The sequence below is a fragment of the Eumetopias jubatus genome, unplaced genomic scaffold (genome assembly GCF_037043125.1).
Source record: "Eumetopias jubatus isolate StellerSeaLion01/CBP00866 unplaced genomic scaffold, mEumJub1_p1.0 scaffold_1, whole genome shotgun sequence".
Taxonomy (NCBI): Eukaryota; Metazoa; Chordata; class Mammalia; order Carnivora; family Otariidae; genus Eumetopias; species Eumetopias jubatus.
The window spans coordinates 137533806-137558685 of NW_028274807.1; the positions used below are offsets into that span (position 1 = coordinate 137533806).

Consider the following 24880-nt stretch of genomic DNA (forward strand, 5'->3'; position numbering starts at 1 on the left):
CACTCTAACAGGTGTGAGGTGTTATCTTATTGTGGTTTTGATTTGCATTTTTTTGATGGTTAGTGATGTTGAATATCTTTACATGTACCTCTTGGCCATTTGTATGCCTTCTTTGAAAAAAATGTCTATTCAGGTCTTCTGCCTGTTTTTAATTGGATTATTTGTTCTTTTGCTATTAAGTTGTTTGAGTTCTTTATATATTTTGGTTTTAACCCCTTATAGATATACGGTTTGCTAATATTTCCTTCCATTCTATGGGTTGTCTTTTCACTTGGTTGATTCCGTTGATGGTTCATACATTGTTTTCTTGATTCTGTTTAGTTTTCCATCTGAGCTCTCTTGTATTTTATTAAGTTTCCTTAAGATGACTATTTTGAATTCTTTGGCAGGTAATTTGTAGATCTACATTTCTTTGGGCTCACTTACTGGAGCTTTATTAGTTTTCTTTGGTGGTGTTGTATTTGTCTGGTTCTTTGTGACCCATGTAGCTTTATATCAGTGTCTGTGTGTTCAAAGGAACAAATACCTCTTCCATGCTCTACAGACTGGTTCCAACAGGTAAAGACTTTCTCCTGTCAGTTCTTTGGGCTAATGGGATTACCTCCAGAATAACAGTCATACTGGGTGGGAGTGGATTTCTAGGCTGTTGGCTGGGTCTGCAGTGGGGTCCGCTGTTGGTGGGCTTGTAACAGGTTGCTTGGCTGGATATGGATCCTCTCTGGTCCCTGGGTGGACAGAGCTGCTTCTGGTACCTTGTTTAGTAGAGTGGTGCTGGGATAAACACCTGCTTCAGGGTCCATAGTTAGGTCCTCTGACAGGCTGCCTATTACCAGGAATATAGCAGGTGTGTCTCCTTCCCCTGGAAGGGCTGCTGCATGGTCACTGCAGAGGTTCCTGGGTAGACAGGACTACCCCTGGACAGTGGCTGAGAGGGGCTGGAACTGAGCCCCAGCATTGTTACAGCTTCCACAGCCAAGTTTGAGGTCTGCAGACCTGGCTCTGAAGGCACAGGTGGGTGTCTTCTGCCAGATTCCTGGGTATGCTGGACTGGTCCCTGACCATGACTGGAGGGGCTGGAGCTTAGTAGAGGGCCTTTTCAGGATCTCTGTGATACAGATGCGAGTGCCTCCTGCCTGACCCCTGTGCTAACAGGCTAACTAGTGGACTATAGCTGGAAGGGGTGCCTAATACAGGCCCCCTTCAGAATCTGCAGTCAGACCAAGTTTGGCAGGTTAACTTCCAGGGACTCCCAGATCTTGGCTGAGAGGGGTGGGGGCTGGTTCATGGACCACTTCAGAGTCCACAGCCAGAACCAAGATCCATATGTCTGTTAATCAGTGCAATGAAGGGCAAGGGGCTCTTAGATTATAGCTAAGAAGGGCTGGCACCAGTTTACAGACTTTCAGTATCTACAGCCAGGACTGAGGTCTGTATGTCTGTTACCCATTGCTTGGGTGGACATGACTCCTACCCGTTCCGTTGACATATCATAATGGCGACAGACCCAAAGGCAAATGGAGCTGTAGCCAAGGTCTCAGGGGTACAGAGTACTTTCTGTTTCTGAAGCTGGGACCACCATAGGCATCAGCAGCCTGGTTGCAAGCATGCTTTCTCAACACGGCTCTCCTGAGCCTTGGATTGCACAGGTTTCACGATCTCCTACCTGAATCCCAGAGTTTCCAGGAAGGTACTTTCATCCATGGGTAGATGCCAAATTATTGTTGTGAAGGGGGATTACTAGCAAAGGACATCTTATTCAGTCATCTTGCTTATGTCATTCTGAGAGATACTTTTCTTTCCCCTGGCCCGACCTGAAGACTCCTAGGGCAAAGCCCTTATTGGCCTGTGGAGGTCACATGTCCACCATCAGAACAACCGCTGTGTGCTCTAATTGGTGGCACTAGAACTAGAACTACATGGTTGGAGTTGGGAGAGGGGCAACTTCACCATGGAAAGGGGAGTTACACCCAAACCAGAAAAGGATACTGAGACATCAATAAGGTGTTCCTTACAGAGTACGCAGTGCAGCCATATGTGTGGTTTATTGATGCCATAACAGATATTGCTATCTTTGGGTAATCAGTTGCTTTCATTTATATAGCCATTCATAGTTTCCAGAGACTTTTCATAATTTAATTCATTTGAACCCGTGTCATTCTCTGAATTAGGTGGGGCAGCCATGAGTCTGGAGTGATTTGTCTAAGGCCATCTGTCAAGGAACTGGGTTTGAATCTTTCCTGCTAACTTTGATCCATTCACTCAGAGTAAGTGAGCACCAATCCCCCAATGTCATTCTAGGAATCCATTCTGAATTAATACAGAATGCAGTGTTGTTCATTATAGCAAAAAATTACAATCACTTTCAGCACTCATTAATAGGGAAGTGGCTAAGTAATATGTGCTACACCCATTTAATGAAACACCATGCATATATACTGATATGGAAAGATCTCCAAGATACGTTTTTAAGTGAAAAAGCAAGTTTCAGAACAATGAATAAAGCATGGTCTCATTTACGTAAAAAAAGACAAACTCTCCATGTGTATAGAAGTATTGAAAAGGCCTAGAACAGTACACTTTATGCTATAATGACTTAGAATGAGTTGGGAAGTAAAAAGGGTAAGGAAATTTGGAGGTCTTTCATATTTTACTCTGTATAGTTACATATTGTCTGAAGTTTTTACAGGGGTGTATCCATATGGAATAAACAGAGTAAAATCCAAAGTCTCCCCCAATAGACCCATTAAGCTGGAATGAAATTTCTCCAGGTCTCTATTTCATTTAAAACTTTGTGCATCTCTTATGGGTTGGATCTAATCTCATTCAGTTTAGAGCAAAGTTCTTGGTCTACTACACACATAGATATCTGTAGCAAATGAGGTATAAAAGAAGTTTAAGTAGGGGGGTCTCTGTTCTCAAAGAGTATACAATTGGGAATGCAAAATATAGAATACCAAGTAAATATGAATATACTTGGAGGAGGTCTTAGCACTGGAAGTTCACCTGTCTTCTTTTCTGCTGTGTAAAATGTAGAAGTTGGACTAGATGATCTCTAAGTGGCCTTTAGTTCAGATATTTTAGAATTCTGTGATTTTGTTGTATGCTGTTCAAGATTAGAAAAGAAAAAGTCATGAGGGGCAATGGCTGTATTAGACTCTGAGCCACAGGGACCCAGGACGGAATTCAATATCCTTTTGCGTCACTTGGAAAATACTCCTATAAATACAGAAGGCACTTGTGTTCTCTTTGAATATAAGATTAAGTAAGGTAGCCGGAAAACTGCATTTTTTGTATAATCCTCAGTTTAAAAGCAGGAGGTACCAATGGAGAAAGAAAAGGAACAAAAACCAATCAGCAAACTCTGGAAAGCTTACACATAATCAAGGCAAATGGACTCTTTGCTCACAATAGGACTCTCAATCCTTGGCCAAATAGTTAAACAAACACTTGAAAGAAACTCAGAACCAGTTGCAAGATAAATGGTAGAGAAGGCTTTTTGCCCACTCGGTTGGGCTAAAAGCTTTTAGACAAGTGCTCAAGGCTTAGAGATGAGAGAAAAGCAAGAGAGGGAGCTGTGTTGGGCAGTAGTTAAAAGCAGAGGCATGGAGTAAACATGTTTTCAACAAGACACTTTATTGTTGAAAAGCCACTCCAAGCAAACCCTGCTTTTCACTTCCAAATCACGGCTGCAGGAAGCTTTACGAAATGAACAGGAGCAGCAAATGAACGTACTGAATCACAGCACCCTTCACATAAGGGAATTGTCCACCCATTCCCTTCTTGCCATGATGTTTTAAGCTGCAAAGGATATGTCAGAAAAAATGAAAATAATGTAACCCTTCCCCATTAATGCAGTAGTATACACTTGGAGAAATATCTCTGGAAGAGGCAGGATAGCAAAGGAGTTAGGGTCTGAAAACTGGCAGGCCCATTGTGTACTGTTGGGCATATAACTTAAACTCTGAGCCTCAATTTTCTCATCTGTAAAATGGAGATAATAAGGGTAACTGGCTTATAGAGTTGTCATGAGGATTGAAAATAATTCACTTGAAGTGTTTAGTACCACAACTAGAACATCGTAAACAAATGGAGTCAGCAGTAGATACTATTCTCATTATTATTTATTATTTTTATTTTGAAGACTGCTTTGGTGTAGAAATACAAGACAAATCTGCTTCAACAGTGGTAGAGAATAACTTTTGGCTACTTCTGTGACTTTGGGAATGTTAAGATGCAGTTAGAAAATCACCCTAGGAAGGGCTAACTCGAGCTCTTCCCTGCACCTGTGTCCCTGGCAAGCCCAGCCAGCCTCCAGGCCTCCGTTCATAAAGGCACCATTTCCTTCAGGACCCCTTGGTCAGGAGAGGCTATCCCCTTTTCTTTCATAGCCCTTAGTACCATTATAATTAGGCGGTTACTGGGGTCATTCTTTGTTGAATGCATAATTTTTGAAAAAGTTAAAGACATGACTTTTGTCCAAGTGTACATTGAGTACGTGTAAAAGATCTTTTAACACAGGAAACCAGCAGGAGGACTGGGCTGGTTCACAGAGCTTTTGTCAGTGGGGAAAGGTATGCTGAGGCAAGTCTGCTATATTACAGAAAAATAGGTTCATGCCCTATAGAGCAATAAAACTATAACCTTTGAGGTTATCTTTTTGTACTAGACGACAATCATTTGCCTCTCCACCAGACAAGTCTTGAGTCTACAAGTTAACATGTAACTACACAGAGGCTCGGCCTGTATCAATGGTAAATAATAAATTAAAAAAAGGCACATTCTATTAGAGAATAAAATAATCCCTGGAGTAGGGGTAGGGGCTGTTGAATAAAACTGTGGTAGGATTGAAAAAGACATTCAGTCATCCTTGTGTCTTATTTCCAAAATTTGGATTATTTTTCTTAACAAATGTCAATCTCCTCCTTTATTTATTTATTTATTTTTTAAAAAAGCAATCCACTCATTACTTTCAATGGAAAAGCATTGCTCATTAAAAACAAGAACAAGAAAGTCCATTTACATATCATCGTTTAGAAGTTTTGGCCAATGCAATGAGATAAAAAAAGAAAGCCCAAATCAAGTGTCTGGGTTCGGGTGAGGCCTGTCATGTGTTTGTTGCAACCTCTTATTGCCTACACCCTCTGGTGTGTGCCTTCGGCCCCTTACTGGAACCAATTCCCACTGCAGACTTGGTCCTAAACTCACATTTTGTATCCTAGATTTTATTTTGGATTTTTGTATTTATGTGCAAAAGTGAGAATGAGTTATTGTTTAGTTTTTTCATGTACCTTTAGGTTGTATCACCCAAACCACATTTACCTCATAAAAACCAAATTGAGTTACATGCTGTTTTCTATATTTTGGAATACTTTGGGTAACATAAGGGGGAGTAAGTTGTATTTTGGAAATTTAAGACGCTACTTTAGAAACTCCATTAGTACCCTTTGTTTTTTGGGGACATAATTAAAAAAAATTTTTTTGTTTATTTGAGAGAGAGAGCTCCCCACTGAGCAGGGAGCCCAATGCAGGACTCTATCCCAGAACCCCAGGATCATGACCTGAGCCAAAGGCAGATGCTTAACCGACTGAGCCACCCAGGCGCCCCAGAGACATACATTTTTTTATAATTGTTTCTACTTCCTCTGTGACTAGACTATTGGTCTATTTATGTTCTTTGTTTGGTGACTTCTCACTTTGTTATTTCATACTTCAGCAGTCTATAGAGTATTGATAATGATAATTACTAATACATAGTTTAGAATATCATCCATATTTTAAAATAGTCATTTCTATTCATTGCCAATATCTTTTTTCACCCCACATTTTACCATTTTTAATAAATTTGCTTATTCTCCCTTTTTTGGGGGGGAGAATTAGGTTTGATTTTATGGTTTTTTTCTTCCTCATTAATCTAGAAAAACAAGTGTTCTTCTATGCACTGCTTTGGGAGCACTCCATCAATGTTAGTATGGAAATATCATTTCAAAATATTCTGTTATATAGGGATTTTTTTTCTTGAGGTAGGAAGTATGGAAGCACTTAACATTTTTATAGGATGTGGAACTTTAAAATTCTGCATGCACTTAAAAGCTCTGGTTCATTGAGATATGATTTATATATAATAAAATTTATCCCTCTAAACCATAACATGTAATGAGTATTGACAAATATATACAACTGTGTGACAATCACCGCAATCAAGATATGAACCATTTCTGACGTTCTGAAAAGTTTCCCTTGCTCCTTTGTAGCCGATTCTCTGTCCTATCCCTTGTTCCTTGGAGCCACTGCTTTCTGTTGCTCTAGTTTTGCCTCTTACAGAATGTTATATAAATGCAGTCCAACAGTATTAATCGTTTGTGTCTGGATTCTTTTGCTCAGAATATTTTTTTGATTTATCCATGTGTTGTGTGCATCGATAGAATGCTCATTTCTGTTGTCCAGTGGTACTTCATTATGTCATGGATGCTCTACAGTTTGCTTATCGGTTCACCAATTAGGGAATATTTAGGTTGTTTTCAGCTTTTGGCTATTATGAATAAAGCTGATATGAATTTTGCTTGCACTTCTAATTTCATTTTTTAAATATTGCAGAATATTCGATATTCTGGCTTCTTTTGGTCTTCATTTATAATATGCATTTTTATGAGATCTTTATATAAAAATAATTTATTATTTTACCTTTTGCATCTCTCCATTGTCTAACTGATACTGTTGATCAGCTCTGCAATTTCTTGTATTAATTTGTTATTTATTGATTATTCACATTCTGACTTTCATATTGAGAAGCAACATAATGGAGTGGTTGAGTATCAGCTCTGGAGCTAGAGAGACTCAAGTCTGAGCTGCAGCTTCCCTCTTAGTAAATAGCTGGGTTTTCTTGGCAAAGGCCCTCCACTTCGTTAAGTCCCACTTTCCTCATCTATAAAATAGGGAGAACTAAAATATCACCTACCTCGTGGAATTAATTCATGTGAAAATTAAGTGAGGTAATGTATGTAGAGTGCTCAGCACAGTCCTAGACACTTAGAAAAACTCAATAAATGGTAGACTTAGCTATTTTTATAGTGGAATACTTAGCTCTCTAATTTTATTTATTATTTTTCTTAAATTTATTTTTTATTGTTATACTCAGCTATTGTTTGGGACATATAAATCCAGTATTGTTGGATTTTTATCCTTTAATTTATCACTTACCATTTTCATTTAATAACTAGTTCCTCTCTCAGAACTTTTTACTATGATACTGGTATTAACTAAGTGCTTTTTGTGATTATGATTATGATTTTCTTTAGGGTTACCATTATGCTTTTGTAACTCTACTCTTATGATATTCTCACAGGGTTAAGTGTCCTCCAAATCACATGCCTGCAAAGACCACACATATAGTGTAACTGTGAGACATAGACCAAGAGTAAAGCAATCAGTGCTCAGCTGCTTGCCCGGTTCCAAGCACATCACCTGACTTGCTGCGTTGCCTTTGAAAGCAGCAAACGCATAGTCCACAGGCTGCATTTGTCACAACCTGCCAATCTCTGTACCTGCCTTGGTCTTCCCCTAAGTTTTGTCTGTCAATTAAAAAATTTATTTTAGTTTCGTCTGTTTTATCTAGCCAACTGTTGAATTTATTATTTCAATCAGCTCACATTTTATGTGGGAGTGTGCTTGTTTGTATTTATTATATAATTAACCCATTTGTAGTATAAACAGCTGTCACTAAGTTTAGCTTAACTGTTGTGTCTAGTTTTGCTTCTACTTTATGTTTTCTGCGGTGTATTTTTAAAAAATCTATGTTTTGGGGACATTTTAAAATTGCTCAAATAGTACAAGAACATATTACCATTGTAAAAGCTTCTGTACAAAAAGTTGTAAGAAGCCTAGAGCATGAAACATGTGAGAATCTCCATCGTACCTTCCCTCCACCCATTTTCACTCCCTTTCCAAGAGAAAATCACTGTCAACATCTAGAGCGTGTCTCTGCTCCTCTTTTCTATACATTTTAAAAATGTTTTTCTATATTACTATACCTACATATACAAATATCTTAAAAATAAATTATATATTTTATACTGTTTTATGATATCCTTTTAAAAAATACTTAGGGGCACCTGGTTGGCTCATTCAGTTAAGCATCCGACTGTTTCAGCTCAGGTCTTGATCTCAGGGTGGTGAGATCGAGCCCCGTGTTGGGCACCACACTCAGTTTGGCATCTGCTTCAGTTTCTCTCCCTCTGCCTCTCCCACCCTGTGCGTGATCTCTGTCTCTAAAATAAATAAATCCTAAAAAAAATAAAAAATACTTAAAACTCTGTCTTATGTTGGTATACAGCTCATTATGTTTTAGAGAGTATGCAGAATTTCATAGTAGGAATATTTCCAAATTAATTTTGCTTGGCTGGGAATTTCCCATTGTTTCCAGTTTTCTGGTATTACAAATGATGATGCAGTAGACAGCCTTGTGCATGCTTCTTTATGCAGAAAGAGCAGGTACCTACAAATGGAAATGACTGTTCAAGTGGTGTGCACAGTTACACAATGATACTGCCAAATTACTCTTCAAGAGGGCTAAACCCATTGATGCAAACACCAATATGCACTCGAAGAGTACACAGTTCCCACACACTCCTAAAATATTTATTTTTAACATTTTTATGATTTTCTAATCTGATGGGCAAAAAATGGTTTGCCATCATTGCTTTAGTTTGTATTCCTCTAAATATTAGTAGATATCAGTAGACTATTAGTAGATAGACCTTTTACATGTTTACTGGCTATTTGGAGGCCTACAGTATGCATTACAATTTTTTTCAAGTGTAAGTTGTGATGGGAAAGGGCATAGATCATAAGTGTCCAAGTTGATAAAATTTCAACAACTGAACACACCCCTAAAACCATCACCCAGATTAAGAAATAAAATATTACCAGCATCCGGCTTGTGTACACTCCCAGTCAACCTCCCATTCATCCATTGCTTCTTTTGTACTCTACATACATGACATCAAACAGTAGTGTCTGGCTTCTTTTGCTCAACACTGTTTGAGGGATTCTCATGTATCATTGCATGTAGTTGCAAATCATTCTTGTTCATTATAGTCTAGTACACCACAGTATGAATATATCACAATTTACTTATCCATGTTACTGTTGGTAGACATTTGTGTTATATCCAGATTTTGGCTATTATGACCAGTGCTGCAGTAAACATTGACATGCAGGTTTTAGGTGAACTTTTTCATTTCTTTTGGGTAACTACTTAGCAGTGAGATTGCTGGATCAAATGGTAGTGTATGTTTAACTTTTTATAAAGGACCTGCAAACTTTTCCAAAGAGGCTTTACTATTTGCATTCCCATCATCAGTGTATGAGCTGCATTTGCTCAGCATTTGGTATTGTATTTTTAAATTTTATCTACTCTAATAGGTATGCTGTCGGGGCGCCTGGGTGGCTCAGGCAGTTAAGTGCCTGCTGTTGGCTCAGGTCATGATCCTGGAGTCCTGGGATCAAGCCCTGCGTTGGGCTCCCTGCTCAGCGGGGAGTCTGCGTCTTCCCCTGCCCGTGCTCTGTCTCTCTCAAATGAATAAGTAAAATCTTTAAAAAAAATAGTAAGTATGCTGTGGTATCTTGTGATTTTAATTTGCATTTTTCTAATGCCTAATGGTGTCTATTTGTCTTCTGCGTATCGATACTCTTGTTAAAATGTCTGCTAAGTGATTTGCTCATTAATTTTTTCCACTTTTTTAAAAAAAGATTGTTTTTAAGTAGTCTTTACACCCACCATGGGGCTCAAACTTATAACCCCAAGATCAAGAGTCACATACTCTACTGACTGAGCCAGCCAGGCGTTCCAGTGATTTGCTCAGCAAAATTGGGTTGTTTGGTTTCTTACGGTTGATTTCTGAGGGTTTTTATATATTCTGGATATAAATCATTTGTTGGACATATGATTTGCAAATATTTTTTCCCAGTGTGAATCTTGTCTGTTCCTTGCTATTTTAACACTGTTCATGGTTTGTTTGCATATAAGAGTTTTGAACTCTTTTAGACAGATTTGTCAGTCTGTTTTTTTATAGCTCCTATCGTTAATGTATTGCTTAAGGAGGATTATTAAAGTTACACATGTCTTTCTTTCTACTATTGGAAAAGTAATATCAAAAATCTTCAATATGCCTATTAAATTCTACATTTTTCCTACCAAATATGTGCTCTTTTCTCTCAAAAACTGAAACAATTTAATATGTCTTTACTTCTTTTCCTTCTCTCCTTTCCTCACAATCTTTCATGTTCTGAGGTAACTCGACTACTGTTTTCCTGCATCATCTTTTAGGTTCATTTTTTGTTCTTGCTTTTCTTTTCCTTTAGGCATGTTGTCTGGACATTTTTTTCCAGAGAGTTCATAGGTTACAAATTTTCTGAGTTCTTGAATATACAAAATATTTTCTGCTCATTCTTTTTTTTTTTTTAAGATTTTATTTATTTATTTGACAGAGAGAGACACAGGGAGAGAGGGAACACAAGCAGGGGGAGTGGGAGAGGGAGAAGCAGGCTTCCCGAGGAGCAGGGAGCCCGATGTGGGGCTTGATCCCAGGACCCTGGGATCATGACCTGAGCCGAAGGCAGATGCTTAATGACCGAGCCACCCAGGCTCCCCATTTTCTGCTCATTCTTAAAAGACTAGCTAATAATTACAGGTCAAACATAATTTCAAAATATTGTTCTATTGTTTTTCCACACCAAGGATTACAGTGAGGAATGCAATGTCATCTAATTGATATGTATTTACTTATCTATTTATTTTCTTTGAAAGTTTTAGGATTTTCTTTTTATCTTTGGTTTCCTGAAATGTCACTGCAATGTTCTAGGTATTGGTCTTTAAGTTTTTGTTTTTGTCTTTTTTTTAATTTCCCTTCTTGACACTTTGTGTGCCCTTTCAAAAAAAACCCATATATTCTTGGAAACCTTATTCTGTTTATTTCTTGAAGTTACTTCTCTTTCTAATTCAGTCTTTTTCTTTTTTTTAGAGATTTATTTATTTATTTGAGAGAGCGAGAATGAGAGAGTGAGAGTACATGAGAGGGGGGGAGGGTTAGAGGGAGAAGCAGGCTCCTCGCTGAGCAGGGAGCCCGATGCGGGACTCGATCCAGGGACTCCAGGATCATGACCTGAGCTGAAGGCAGTTGCTTAACCAACTGAGCCACCCAGGCGCCCCTAATTCAGTCTTTTTCTATCTGCAACTTCTGTTAGATGGGTATCGATTTGTGTGTTGCTTCTGAAATCCCCAGTTGTGTAATTTTTGCGTATAAAAATGGAACCTAGGTCTCTTACGCCAATAAAACCTATAGGCAAGAGGCTATAGGGAATTAGTGTGGGTGTGTTTATAAATTAGCTGGGCTAATGGAATAAATAAAAGGAAAGTTTTGATAATTATTTTGACAACATAGACAGTGTTAAGGTAACTGTCTAATACTGGGGCTCTGACACTTGTTAATTAATATAACTACTTAGATTATCTTCCTTAGTAAATTTAATTTTTATAGAAATTGACACCAAAAGACTTTTTTGGAGGATAGGGTAGAGTTGATGTGGAAGTCTGTTTAAAGTTCTTAATTTTATGTTTTTCTTTTTTCTTCTCTCCTCTCCTCTCCTCTCCTCTTCTCTTCTCTTCCATGATTCCTCCTCTCTCTGGTTGTCAATCTGTGAATGATGAGATTACAGCACCCCAACATTCTAAAACTTATGAGACTAACCCACAGTACACTCTAGAAGGGGGGTAGTGAACACTATTAAACAGGAACATAATGATTGCATGCAAAAAGGGATGTTGTGAAGGTGGCAAGCGCATGGCTGATAGTGATTGGTCAGGGTTCTTCTGCTAGAAAAGCATTCTAATTTTCTTTTCCTGTCTCTTCACTTATATAGGTTAAATTCAGAAATGGGGGCGGGAGACCTGGGCTGTTGTACTAACCTCCAATCTATCCTGCTGGCTTGTCTTCTCTGCTCATGGGCTCTCATCACTGTGCTCATCTTGTCCACCTGGTTTACTCCTCATTTTGTGTTGCTTCCCACTTCCAAGCTCCTTGATGGTGAAGCCTGGGCGCTTGCTCTGTAACATGTGTAGGAGAAATGAATAAATAAATGAGAAGAGGAGAGGATTTTTCGGCTAATACCCTACCTCAGGGGTTCTTGGTCTGAGGACACATTAAAGGCACAACCTTTGGATGTTTTCAGTCATACCCAGGTCAGGACTCCAGCCCAGACCAATGACTCAGGAACTGGGTCGGGCTAGGGCATCTGTAGGTTTGAAATGCTCTTCAGGTGATTCTAATGTGCACATCTGATTGGAAACAGCTGCCCCAGATTAGTGGGGTCTCAAATTTGATTTTGCATTATAATCAGCTGGTAGGGGACGTCTGGGTGGCTCAGTTGGTTAGGCAGCCCACCCTTGATTTGGGCTTCAGTCATGGTCTCAGGGTCCTGAGCCCCAGATCAGTTTAGGCACTCAGCAGGGAGTCTGCTTAAGATTCTCTCCCAATGCCTGCACCCCCCCAAAAAAATCACCTGGTAGGTTTGTTAAAACACAGATTTTTGGGCCCCATTCCCTGAGTTTCTGATTCAGTAGGCCTGAGGTAGGGCCCAGGAATTAGGTTTCTGACCGGTTCTCAGGTGATGCTGATATTGCTGGTCTGGGGCCCACACTTTGAAAACCATTGCCTAAGATTTTTTAATAGCTATGATGAAAAGTTCTGTATTAACAGTACTCAGTGGTTAGCTGCACATAAAATCAAAATACTGATGCCTGGGTCTTACTCTCTAATCACAACCGGAGCTCTACGGGAAGAGCGACGGCATCTTTTGTTTGTAAAATTTCCCCAGGTGATTAAGTACAGTGAGGTTTTAGAAATGCTACTCTAGACCTTTGCTACTCAGAGTGTGTCCTTAGATCAGCACCAACATCACTTGGAAGCTTGTTAGGAATGCAGAATCTCAGTCCTTCCCTTAGAACTACTAAATCTGCATTTTAAAAAGAGATGTGTAGACACATTAAAGTTTAAGAAGCACTACTCTAGAGAACTGTTCATCTTCGATGCTCATAGAATAATTTGTTTCTTATCTCTGATGCTGGGTGCAAATTCCCTAAGGGTTGGCTTCTTGCCTAATTCATCCTCAATCCAGAGCACCTAGTATAGTGAGTTTTTTTATTTCGTTTTTGTTTTTTTCCATATGGAGCTGCTCAATAAATACTTTTGAATAAATGAATTTGGGTTGGAATTTAACACCCATTCTCATCTACAAAGTGGATACACACTTTCTTCTACTGGCTAGGCTTTTGGCCACCTCTCAGATAAGGATCCTCACACTGTCATATCACTTTAATTGCTCCGCAATTACTTAATACAGTATTAAGAAAAATTTCATGGGCAGGAGTCATTTCAGACATTCCTGAAGTTTCAAGAAAAAGCAGTTTGGATGCTTCCACACAGACTCTACATATTGTGACCCAGAGGTTCACTGTGTGGGCCAAGACATTGATTTCCTCTGTTGTCACATAAACTAACATTCTTCTTGGAATTCCCACACCACAGTTATACACACTGAGTGGCTGCTTCCCTTAGAGTTTCAGGGGCACTGCTTTGATCACTTTTTCTGATAATGTGTAGAACTTGAAACAAATTTAAAGATACCCTATCACTTGGCACTGTTCATTCTCCTCATCATGAGATTTTTCACATTTAGAAAAATTTAAACCTTCTGGGAAATGGTCACATTGAACAACTTTAAGCATGACCAAATCTTGGGAGGTTTCTTCAAGTATAGTTGGTAGGCAGAATAATTCCCCAACCCGAAGTCCTAATTAGTCTAGGTCCTAATCCCCACCTGTCTAATCATGTGAATATGTTACTTAACATGGTAAAAGGGTCTTTGCAGATGTGATTAAAGACCTTAAAATGGGGAGATAATCCTGGATTATCCCAGTGAACTGAATGTGATCACATGAGTCTTTAAAAGAAGGGAACCTTCTGGCTACAAAGAACCAAAGAGACGGTGGTGTAAGGAGAACTTGACCATCCAAGAATGGGGAAAAGGGGCCATGAGCCAAGAAATGCAGGTGGTCTCTAGAAGCTAGAAAAGGCAAGGAAACACCTCCTTTCCTAGAGCCTCCAGAAAGGAATGTATACCTGTCCACACCTTGATTTTAGCCTGATAAGACCTGTGTTAGGCTTTTGACCCACAGAACTGTATGGTAACAAATTTGTGTTGTTTAAGCTACCAAATTCATGGTGACTTGTTACAGCAGGAATAGGAAACTAGTACAGAAAGCAAGACACTTTTTTGTTTCTAGGTATGTTTGGAGGTACAGACAGGTTAAAAGCATCCAATAGTCTGTTTTTTTACATTCCCCTGTGTCATCTAAATCTTCCTAGTTATCAGAAAATACTTTTATCTTTTGGCCTAAACTCTTTCTAAAATTCTTTTCTTCCCCTTCCCTGATGTGAAGTTCAGAGAATCTGGTGTTGGGATGGAAAGGTGATGAATATGGCAAGTAGTATTAGGATTTGAAGAATATAGATGTGGTCCCATGTCCCCAAACACCTACCGCCACCCCAGGTCTCAAATTCCATTATGAGAGACCCATGGTTTGCATCTTCTTCAGTTTTCATGTGTTTCCCCCTATTACAAGCACTTATATCTCCGGAGAAGTAAACCTTTCCCTGAGAATATGATTACTTTACCACTACATGTGGGAGAGATACAAGATAGATTATATGGGAAAAGAGAAGAGAGGTAAAGGAGCAACCTCACTATCATCACAATTATGTCAAGAGCTCTTTACCTAAAATAGTTTAATTAATTAATTAATTTTTAAAAAAGATTATTTATTTATTTATTTATTTATTTGAGAGAGAGACAGAGTACACAAGGGGGGTGAGGTGCAGAGGGAGAAGCAGAATCCTTGCTGAGCAGGGAGCCTGATGTGGGGCTCAATCCCAGGACTCCAGGATCATGACCTGAGCCAAAGACAGATGCTTAACTGACTAAGCCACCCAGGCGCCCCAAGAAATTTAAATAAGATACTAAAGGGAACATGTTTTTGTGTGTATTTATTTAGTGCCTACTCTGTGCCATGTGCTTTATTTCAGTGATCTCATTTAATCTTTCAACAACCCTGTGAAGTGTCAGGTGTGGGATTTTGTTTTACCCAGATTACAAGTTGGTAATCTGTTAATGCTGAAACTGGATTTTCCAGTGAGTATTTGTCTGTTATTTATTTATTTATTTTTAATAAAGATTTTATTTTATTTTATTTTATTTGACAGACAGAGAGAGACAGCGAGAGAGGGAACACAAGCAGGGGGAGTGGGAGAGGGAGAAGCAGGCTTCCCGCCAAGCAGGGAGCCCAGTGCAGGGCTCGATCCCAGGACCGTGGGATTTTACCTGAGCCAAAGGCAGATGCTTAACGACTGAGCCACCCAGGCATCCCTTGTCTGTTATTTATGATGCTGGCAGATGAGACTCCTAAGTGAGAGACAAAGGATTTTATTACTCCTGTTGCAGCAAAGAGCATGAGCGCCAGCATTTTGTGCCAGATCCCAAGGTCCAACAGGGTAACCCAGTAGGAGCCCACATGGATAATATGCTCACATTTGTTTTGTGCCATTGATGGGAAATCTACCACTTTTATAGCAAGTAATGAGTAATCATGCTCTTTGTTCTGGGGGGAGACATTACTTCATCCCTCAAGGTTGCCTGCTGCAAGTACAACCCTGAGAAATTGCTTGGGTAAAGAACAGCTGGGGCCTTGCATTCTTGGCATACCCTACATGCCAAGTGTGAGCACAAGAGACTCATGGAGAATTGTCTCTCCCAACACAAAATATGTATTATTATTCCCATCTCACAAACAAGAAATCTGAGGTGAAAGAAAGTTGGACAACTTGTCTACGGATACAAGAAGTAGTGAGGACAAGATTCAAAGTCATATCTATATTTGAAAGCCCATTGTCTTCCCACCATAAGCTGCTGTCCGCTAGAAAGGCTATATTAGAAAAATAATTACACCATAATGATATTCTAAAATCACGAATTAATAAGATAACAAAAGCAGGGGCACCTGGGTGGTTCTCTCCCTCTGCCCCCCCCACTTGTGTGCTCTCTCTTTCAAATAAATAAATCTTTACAAAAAGATAACAAAAGCAAACTTAATATTTAAAAAATTACCAGAAGGTAGTGGGATTTCTGCTGGACATGTAAATATATTTATTAATTCATTCTTTTACAAAAGTTACTAAAAACTTTCTATGTATCTTCTCTGTGGTAGGAATGGATGGAGACCATGAAGAGAAAGCAGGAGATAAATGACGAAAAAGGAATATTCTGGTAAGTGAAATGCCTCAGTACCACTTGGCACAATACTGTTCTGCATTGCTGAACTCAAAACTTGAGACGGTGGAACTTTGACATCCAGAAAGGTTGCTTTTCCTGAACTCCTAATGACTTTAATTGAAAGTCACTTCAGTCTTCTTCTGGTGGCCTCTCTAGATCTTTTGTTTCATTGAAGAGTAACTTGGGGAGCATCTGTGGAAATTTATCATTGCATTAAACAAGAAGATACATTTGATTCAGAAACAATTTTCTTTTTAAAGTCCAAATGTTAAAAGACAAAATAAATTTTAATGTGATACATTAGAAGGATTTTTTCAATCTGAATTCAGTACTCATGCAAAAGGACAAACTCATTAAGTTCTCAAAAGTCTCCAAGGAAGATGATGATGTTCAAGTGCTAAATTGCAGCACTTCCATGTTTCTGATAAAAGCTGAGAATGTAAAAAATTTTTGATTCTTTGAATCACTTATCTAAACACATTATTATCATAAACAATTATGATTGTAGACCTTGGTACAGAGAAATTCTCAGCTTTTGAAAAGCCTAGGGAAAATAATAAGTGTGAGCCTCTTCTACCTGCCCCATTCCTGTCTCTTCCATTGATCTCATCTTAGGATTTTATGTTCCTTTTGGAATAACTCCTAGACAGCTTTGTCTGGAATTAAGGCCACACTGAAAGGAAAAAAAAAAGCAATTAATATGCTTGTGTATCTGTGCATATATAAAAATGTCCAAAAGCATGTTTATCTACTCAAATGTGAGCTGTGATCCTTTGGCTGTGGGATCACAGGCCATTGTTTGTATCCTCACCTGAGGTTGGGTTGCCTGCCATTGAGAAGGACTTTCCGCCTTTGCCTCTGGCTTTCCGTTTTGCGGTTTGCCTCACCCTGTGTTGTGTTCTTTGTTCTTGTAAACAGCATGTGCATATGTCTTCCTTAGTGCTGACGGGGGAGTGTTTGAGGGTGAGAGAGGAAGGGAAAAGTGGGCATGTGAAAGTAACTGGGGGTACTAGCCTGGCCAGGAGACTTTCCCTTGTGCCTCTTAGGGTGTTTGAAGGAGTCAGGTTGTTATTCCTTTTGGCCTTTAGGCCTTTCTTTCTGTTAATTCATTTGACAATTATTTACTGCGTGATCTTATGTGCCAAGCACTTCCTAGGTCCTGGGAATCTAGCAGTAAACAAAGCAAATTTCCTTCTTCCATGGAATTTACATTCTAGAAGACAATTGAAAAATTAACAAAATAGAATATGTCCCATCATGAAAAATGATGGGAAGAAAAATAAACTGGGGTGAAGCAGATGGAGAGTGAGGGAAGATGAAGGTGAAGGAGCTATTTTCTATCAGTGAAGAGGGAAATCCTCTCTGATGAGGGATTATTTGAATAGAGATGCAAGGAAGCAAGGGAAGGAGCTGCTATTCCAGGCAGAGGGAATAGCACACAAGGTCCTAAAGTGTGTATATCCTTTGGCTTTTCAAGGAGCAGAAGATAGGTCAATGTATCAGGGCAGAGTGAGTGTGCTGGGGAGTGTAGAAGAGGACTGAGGGGTATCTGGGCCTCAGGGTGTATATAGCCTTGCTGGCCACATTGTGGTGACCTGTAAATTTTACTTGAGTGACATAGGAAGCCACTGAGCAATTTTCAGTGGGAAAGTGACCTGATACGTTGTATTTTAGAAGAATCATTGCTATCATGTCTAATAATTTATTTGAATACAGTAGACAGTGAGTTCCAACACTTAATGACCTCTTTTTCGTTAAGCGTTGAAGAAATAAATCATTAATATGTTATTTGGTATATTTAAGAATTACAGTCAGTGTTGCAATAGATTAGGAAGCGATGCTTTCTGGAGGAGAAAATAACCAAAGAGAGATTAAGGAAGCCATTTGTCCCTATCTAGCTGATGGACACAAATTTTAGTTCCCATATGCAGGTGTGTGAGAAATGTAACTATTTTCCTGTAAGTATACTCCTAGTATTCTCTCCATTATGGGTGTCACATAAGTTAGAGGGTTAGGTTACATCATAGCAATGATTCTCCAAGTGTGGTCCGAAGAGCAGTGATATCAATATCACCTGAGAACTTGTTAGAAATGTAGATTCTTAGTCCCCGTCCCGGACTTGCTGAACCCAAATCTGTATGCTAGCAAGCTCTCTGAGGGAACTCTAATGCACATTAAAATTTGAGAATAACCCTATCATGGTGTCACATCATGGGTGGGGCACCTGGTCTGTGTTGCCATCAGTCTATAAGGGCATCACTGAGACCTCTAGCGTTCTGTTGTAGATCCATGTGGGGCCCAGCCTTTGTCCCTCATTTCTGACTCCAAGATCTTTCCAATCAAGTTCTTCTTTCTCAGCTAATTTCTGTCCATTCTTAGCTACCCTATCTATAAGGATTCTACTGCGGCTGTATCACATGGAGCTATGGGAATTTTTTTGGTGTTACTGAAACTCAGGCTACTTAGGGGCCTCTCTCAGCTTCACAAAATTATCTGCCACTTCCTTGTTACTTTGTGGTTTGGGGAACTGGTCCCCATGTGTCCATTTTTCTTAGGGGATCCTGGTGTTTTCATAGTCTTAGCCTAAGAAAGGGAGCCTAAGTTCTCTCTGTTCTCAGATTGCCCCAAACTTAACTGAAGTTTCTGTTCCTACAGTGGGCTCCTAGATGCTAGGACAGCTTCAGGATTTCTTCTCAGGACCCATCAGCATCTGAACTCATTTCACTTGCCATCTCTCCTTAGTAATTGAGGCAATGCTTTCTAGGTTCAGGCAGGAAAATTTGCCTTGCTTTAGAAATAACTCTCCTATAGCACAGGCCATCCATCATCAAGGTAGACAAAGACACTTTGGGGAAAGATTGCAAATGGTATCTTCTCTCCTCCTCACTGACAAAACCACCATGCTGCTTTAAATAATTAATGAAAAAAAATATTAAGATTGTGGTGCATCTTCTTTTAAGAAACTTACCTGTTGGGGGCACCTGGGTGGCTCAGTTGGTTAAATGGCCAACTCTGGATTTCAGCTTAGGTCTCCATCTCAGGGTGGTGAGATCAAGCCCCACGTCGGGTTCTCTGCTAAGCGAGGAGTCTGCTTGAGGAGTCTCTCTCTCCCTTTCCTTCTGTCCCTTATCCTCCAAATAAACAAATAAATCTTTAAAAATAAAAAAGAAATTTACTTATGTATGTGCCAAATGCCTGTCAGGTGGTTCTTAGATACCTCAAATTTGGGAAGCCTGGGACTGTATCCATAATTGTGATAACTCAAGTTGCCCACCACTTTTCTCTCATTGACTACTGTCAAATTCTTCATGGGCCCAGTGAACCATGATGCTGACCCTTTTGTTGTGACTGCATCATTTATATAGTAAGTCTGCTTTTTTTAGTCCTTATTAGCTTGCAACAATTAAAGTATATTAGGTATTGTAAGTATAAAGGCATTGTAAACATGAATGAAAATGAATGAATGAAATTCTGGTTTTGAGCTGATCTGGATGATCAAAAATGCTTTATGATAAGTTTAAAAATTAACTTGGGAATGAAGTCAAAAATTGAAAAAAAATTAATAAAAATTCTGTTGACTTCTGAGAAAAAATTTCAGAACCCTCAAGGGATTCTTGGGATCAAGTTAAGAATATACTTCCTTTGAGTCTCTGGGGTCAGTAGTTTTATTTTTATTTGCCACGGAACCATACTCTTAAGTTTTGTGGGTGCTTCATGCTCCTCCTCCCACCCCACTTTTCCTGTCTGTATGAAATATATTTGTGCATTTTTTCCAGGGGGAGCGCATGATCTTATTTCTGGAGGGAAAGGAGCCTGTACTTGGATGTGAAATGAAAGGGTTCCTGGGGATGATGAGGCTGATTGCAGTCATCAAACCTTATAAATATGTGACTTGTAATCACTATTTTGGAGGAAAAAGTTACACCAGCTCATTTTTAGTCTTGCTGTAATCTGTGGTAATTTGGAATGGTCAGAAGCTCATCATGCCCACTTTTGATAGACTTTCAAAATAAGGCATCTTCTTAGCTCTCAAGCCTCACAAGACACCCACATGGAAGGAGCTTGGAGCTTACAGCAGAACCTCAAAATACAAGCCTCCCTGTTCTATTATAAGGCACTAGACTGTCCATAGTGTTTTTTTTTATTCTCCAAGATGCCTTTCCACAGTGGACAGTCATGGCTTTTGCTAACACTAAAGCTGAATAAAAGTGTTTTGAAATATAGGTGAGGGATTAATCCCTTGCAAAATATTTTTTAAAGTTCCGTTCTTTTCTAATCTATGAATTGTTGGAGAGGCCTCTCAGACTGTCTCCTGGCTGTGTGTGTGTGTGTGTGTTTGGCTACATCATTGCTGAAGCCAAGCTGATTAAGACTAATTTTGGTTAAAATAAATTCGTGCCTGGGCAGACAACCAATGTGCAGAGTCTCAACCAGAGGCAATTAAAGTGAGATTCATGTTATGATGGAGACTTAATAACAACGGCAGTATTTGACATAATTTTGATGAACCAGTGGCAACATAATGTTCCCAGTGTGTCGGACTATCCTAGAATTTATTTGCTATATTTTATCTCACTTTAGAGTTGCTCTTTGATTCTGACACATCATTCTCTCTGGTAAGGGTTTCAGATCAGCCTGTCTGATTCATGACAGCACAGAGAAGGTATTCCCAAGAGCTAGTAGGATGATTGTTGAGAAAAACAGAGAGAGAGACAGATGGTAGACTTTATTTTACTGGCTCATCTGCTTTTGTGGAGAATGATTATACATTAAAAGTAAGTGGCACCAGAAGTCACATCTAACTGAGGTTCATCTCACATGTTTCCCTGTGGAGAACTTAAAATACAGCATGAGGGACAACCTAATACCTGAACAAGTATGGGGAGCAGACCCCTGAGGACATGATCATGATGTAAGGTGGGGCTGGCGCAGATCTGAGAGGTCATTTGCTCTGACATGTCTAGTCTTCTTACTGCCTTGTTGTTAGGTAAGAGTTTAGTCTTTGCTTAAACACCTTGAGTGGTAGGGAACTCTGTATTTCTACTTGCAGACTGTTTAACTGTGACATAATTCTTTCCTCTTTTGGGCTGATACTGACTTCTGAGTACTGTCATATTCATTAATCCTGGCTACGCTCTTTGGAAGCAACACAAAACAAATTGATTTCTTGTTTTACCCGGCAAGTATCTTGGATCTGAGCTAGAATTATATGTCTTCTACAGGCTAAATGTTCCCAATTCCTTGGATCCTTCCCTAGATGAAATGGATCAGGTCCTAGCTCATCAGCCCTCTGAATTAGAGGAACTTGGAAGAGATGGAAATAGTTTAGTTTAAATTTGCTTAACCTACTTACATGGCACAAACATTGAATATTCAGTACCAAGCTGATAAAAATAAAAGAGTCTTGTTAATTTGGTCTTAAAGGATAAAGAAGGAGTAGTGGCCGCAGAAGCCCACCTCCCCTTTCTTGTCCCAGGCAGCACAGCCTTAGATCCAGGGCTATTCTCACTGCAGACACTTGACAGATACTCAGGAGACTTCGTGGTTCTATCCTGGACTTTTAAATAAAGTTAACCCATCCATTTATCACTCTGGACGAGGCTTATAAATGCAGGGACTTCTAGATGAGAGGTTTCCAGAACTCTGATGGAGGTTTAGCCATCTGTCGAGAGGAGGATTTGCTGGGGACTTTGGGGTGGCTGTGTGGGCACACCAATTCAACCAGAGCCTTTTCTCTCCTTTCTTACGTGTTGGGGTTTCACATTTGATATCTGTTGATTGGAAACATAGTTCTGCAGCTGAAGATTGTTCAGCAACCAGGACGGTTTACATCTTTCTCTCTTTTCTTCCGCTCCTCATCTCTGGGCCACTTTTGATTTCATCTCCCTGATTCTGAGGTGATAGATTATGTGCCTCACCAGAATTCTGTTACCTGATCATAGAAGGCCCATTATCACATAGGGGTGACTCAGGGAAGAGATAATAAAGGAATGATTAAAGCCTGGCAGGATTTGTGGGGACCTCAGGTGTAGGGGCTTGAGATAATCATACTCCTCATTTCATGATGGTTAAAATTGTCAGCCCGTCATGGCCTTTCTCCTGTTTTATTTCATGTTTTTCCCCTCATCGCTTCTACATAGGCACCCAGTCTAATGTGCTTAATATATGTCCTTGGTTATGTATGATCCCATGTAAAGCATATGGTCTTTCCTTTATCTGTGTTTGTAGTTTACATACCTAGTCTGATGTTACAGGTCTTGTTTTGTTTAAGTGTTTCTGTATGCAAGTCTAGTCCAGTGTTTCTGGTGCTGCAGTGATTTCCATGATTGGTGGCCCTCCAGCCAATATTCTTCTTCTCCTTCCTAGCCTGAACTCAACTCCCTGGTACTGCAAAGTCTGTGATGCTAGGATGAGCATGCTTATAGATCCTTGTGAGTTTGGGGGTGTTCCCGGAAATGGAATCCTGATTGTGTAGAGTCATCGGCTCTATGAGAGCTGCCAGGGACCTGGTTATACTCTCATTAGCAGGAGATGAAGTCCTCACTTGATATTTTCTGGCTGCCTAATTTTTGAGTATGAAATGGCATCAGTTTTCCTATTTCTGATTACAAGTGAGGTGGAGCATCTCTCTATGTACCTGTCAGCCATTTGGGCTTCTCCTTCTGTGAATATTCTATTTTTCTATTGAATTTCATGTCTTTTCCTTGTTGATTTGGAAAACCTAGCTGTATATTCCTCATACTAATCCTGTGGCTGTTTCAGACATTGCAAATATTGTAAAAAATTTCTGTCTAATATATCTGGGTTTGGTTGCTAATACTTTGTTTAAGATGTTTGCTGTCTTCCTTGAATTACAAGTGAGAGTAAAAGTTGGGTAAGAGAGGGGTGCCTGGCTGGCTCAGTCAGAAGAGTGTGTGACTCTTGATCTTGAGGTTGTGGGTTCAAGCCTCACACTGAGTGTAGAGAGTACTAAAAAAAAAAAAAAGGAAACTTAAAAAAAAAAAGAAAGTTGGGTAAGAAAGGCTCTTATTGCTTTCCTGTGGAAAGTTCCACAAGGACCTTCAGTTTACTAATTTATCCCCATGTCTATGTGCAAATGTGTCTACCAGATGTCAGCTAGAGCCCTCTCTTCAGAGCTAGGTGAAATTGCTTTGAAAAACTCTTCTCTCAATTTTTTAGAACCAAATAAAGCAAGCTTCAGAATTTTATGAATTCTGGAATAAACATATTATCAAGATCCCCTTCGCTTTGGGGCTCTCCTGCTCATATTAACATGATATGTTGGTGTCCCTTTTCATTTGTTTCCACAAGAAATCCACCTGTACTGTACATTTGCCAGTTTCCAGTTCATTATCTGAAGCTGAGGGAGTTATAGCATGGTGTCACATCTTGACTCTTAAGTGCTTCTGTCATCTTGGTTCCTTGTCCTTTCCCCATCCTCCCTCCCCCAACCTCCATTGCTGTAAATTCTTTTCCTTCCATTATGCAAAGCAATTTGGCTCTCCCCAAACTTAACTACTCACACCCCAAAATCTTTAGCAAAATAAAAATGTCCTCTTGTTAGACTGACACATCAATAAGCGAGCTAGGTTATATATAGGTCTTGCAAAGAGAAATTATTCTTTAATATTGCAACACAGACAAGTGGTTTTACAATAGGTACGACCTAATGAGAGGTGAAGTGGTAGCCTTCCTTTAGAATGCACATGTCTTTTTCCATTAGGGCAGGTGAGCCTTTTTGGGAGGGGGATGCTAAACATTTCCAGAGGAGAGTTGCTTTTTCTCTTTCTTCAGAGCCTAAAGCTTTGTGCTGTCTTATTAGTGCAGGTTGTAAAAAGAACATGGACCTTGGAGCCTTCTGTGCTCTGACACTTGTCAACTGTTTGATGTTGGAGAAGTTGCTTATTCATGCCGAGCATCCATTTCCCCATTGTGAAATGAAGATACTAACACCTACTTACTTTACAGGTTTGTTTGGAGGATTAGAAGTAATATAGAGGGCCTAGTATGATTCCTGGCACAGAGTACATGTTCGCAACAAGGTGGGCCATTATTATATGCTGCGGTGTGACAGTGAGGAAGTCTGGAAGACAGCACTAACTGGTACATCCTTTGGGATGGCTGCTGGGACTATTGAGTGACAAGTAACTGAGGAGTGGTACTTTTGTCAAAGTGCTGGAGAAAATAAAAGTGAATTTTCTGAAATGTTCGGATGGATTCTCACAAAGAAGCTTACTTACCAATGAATGATCCTTGGTGGCCTTGGGTTCTGTATCTTTTGATATAATAAATTGTTACAAAGATTCTATTTGGCTTTCATTTTAGGGAGTGGAAAAGAAATTCTAAAAGCTCTGTTCAAGGCTAAACATGCTCAAAGAAAAATTCATAAAATCCTTAGAATTCGGGGCGCTTGGGTGGCTCAGTCGTTAAGTGTCTGAGATCAAGGGTCCTGGGATTGAGCCACACATCGGGCTCCCTGCTCTATGGGAAGACTGCTTCT

General features: G+C 39.6%; 1 long non-coding RNA gene across 3 annotated transcripts; it reads left to right on the top strand.

The window, feature by feature from the left end:
* Positions 1-270: 270 nt before the first annotated feature.
* LOC114205694 (uncharacterized) lies at positions 271-24667 on the top strand. Of its 3 annotated transcripts, XR_015768929.1 has the most exons (5): positions 271-1011; positions 2169-2264; positions 9421-9602; positions 16316-16374; positions 24349-24667. It is a non-coding gene; the product is annotated as an uncharacterized LOC114205694 (long non-coding RNA). The 3 variants fall into 3 exon arrangements; XR_003608438.1 differs by lacking the exon at positions 9421-9602; XR_003608439.1 differs by lacking the exons at positions 271-1011; positions 2169-2264; positions 9421-9602 and adding an exon at positions 15144-15243.
* Positions 24668-24880: the final 213 nt, after the last annotated feature.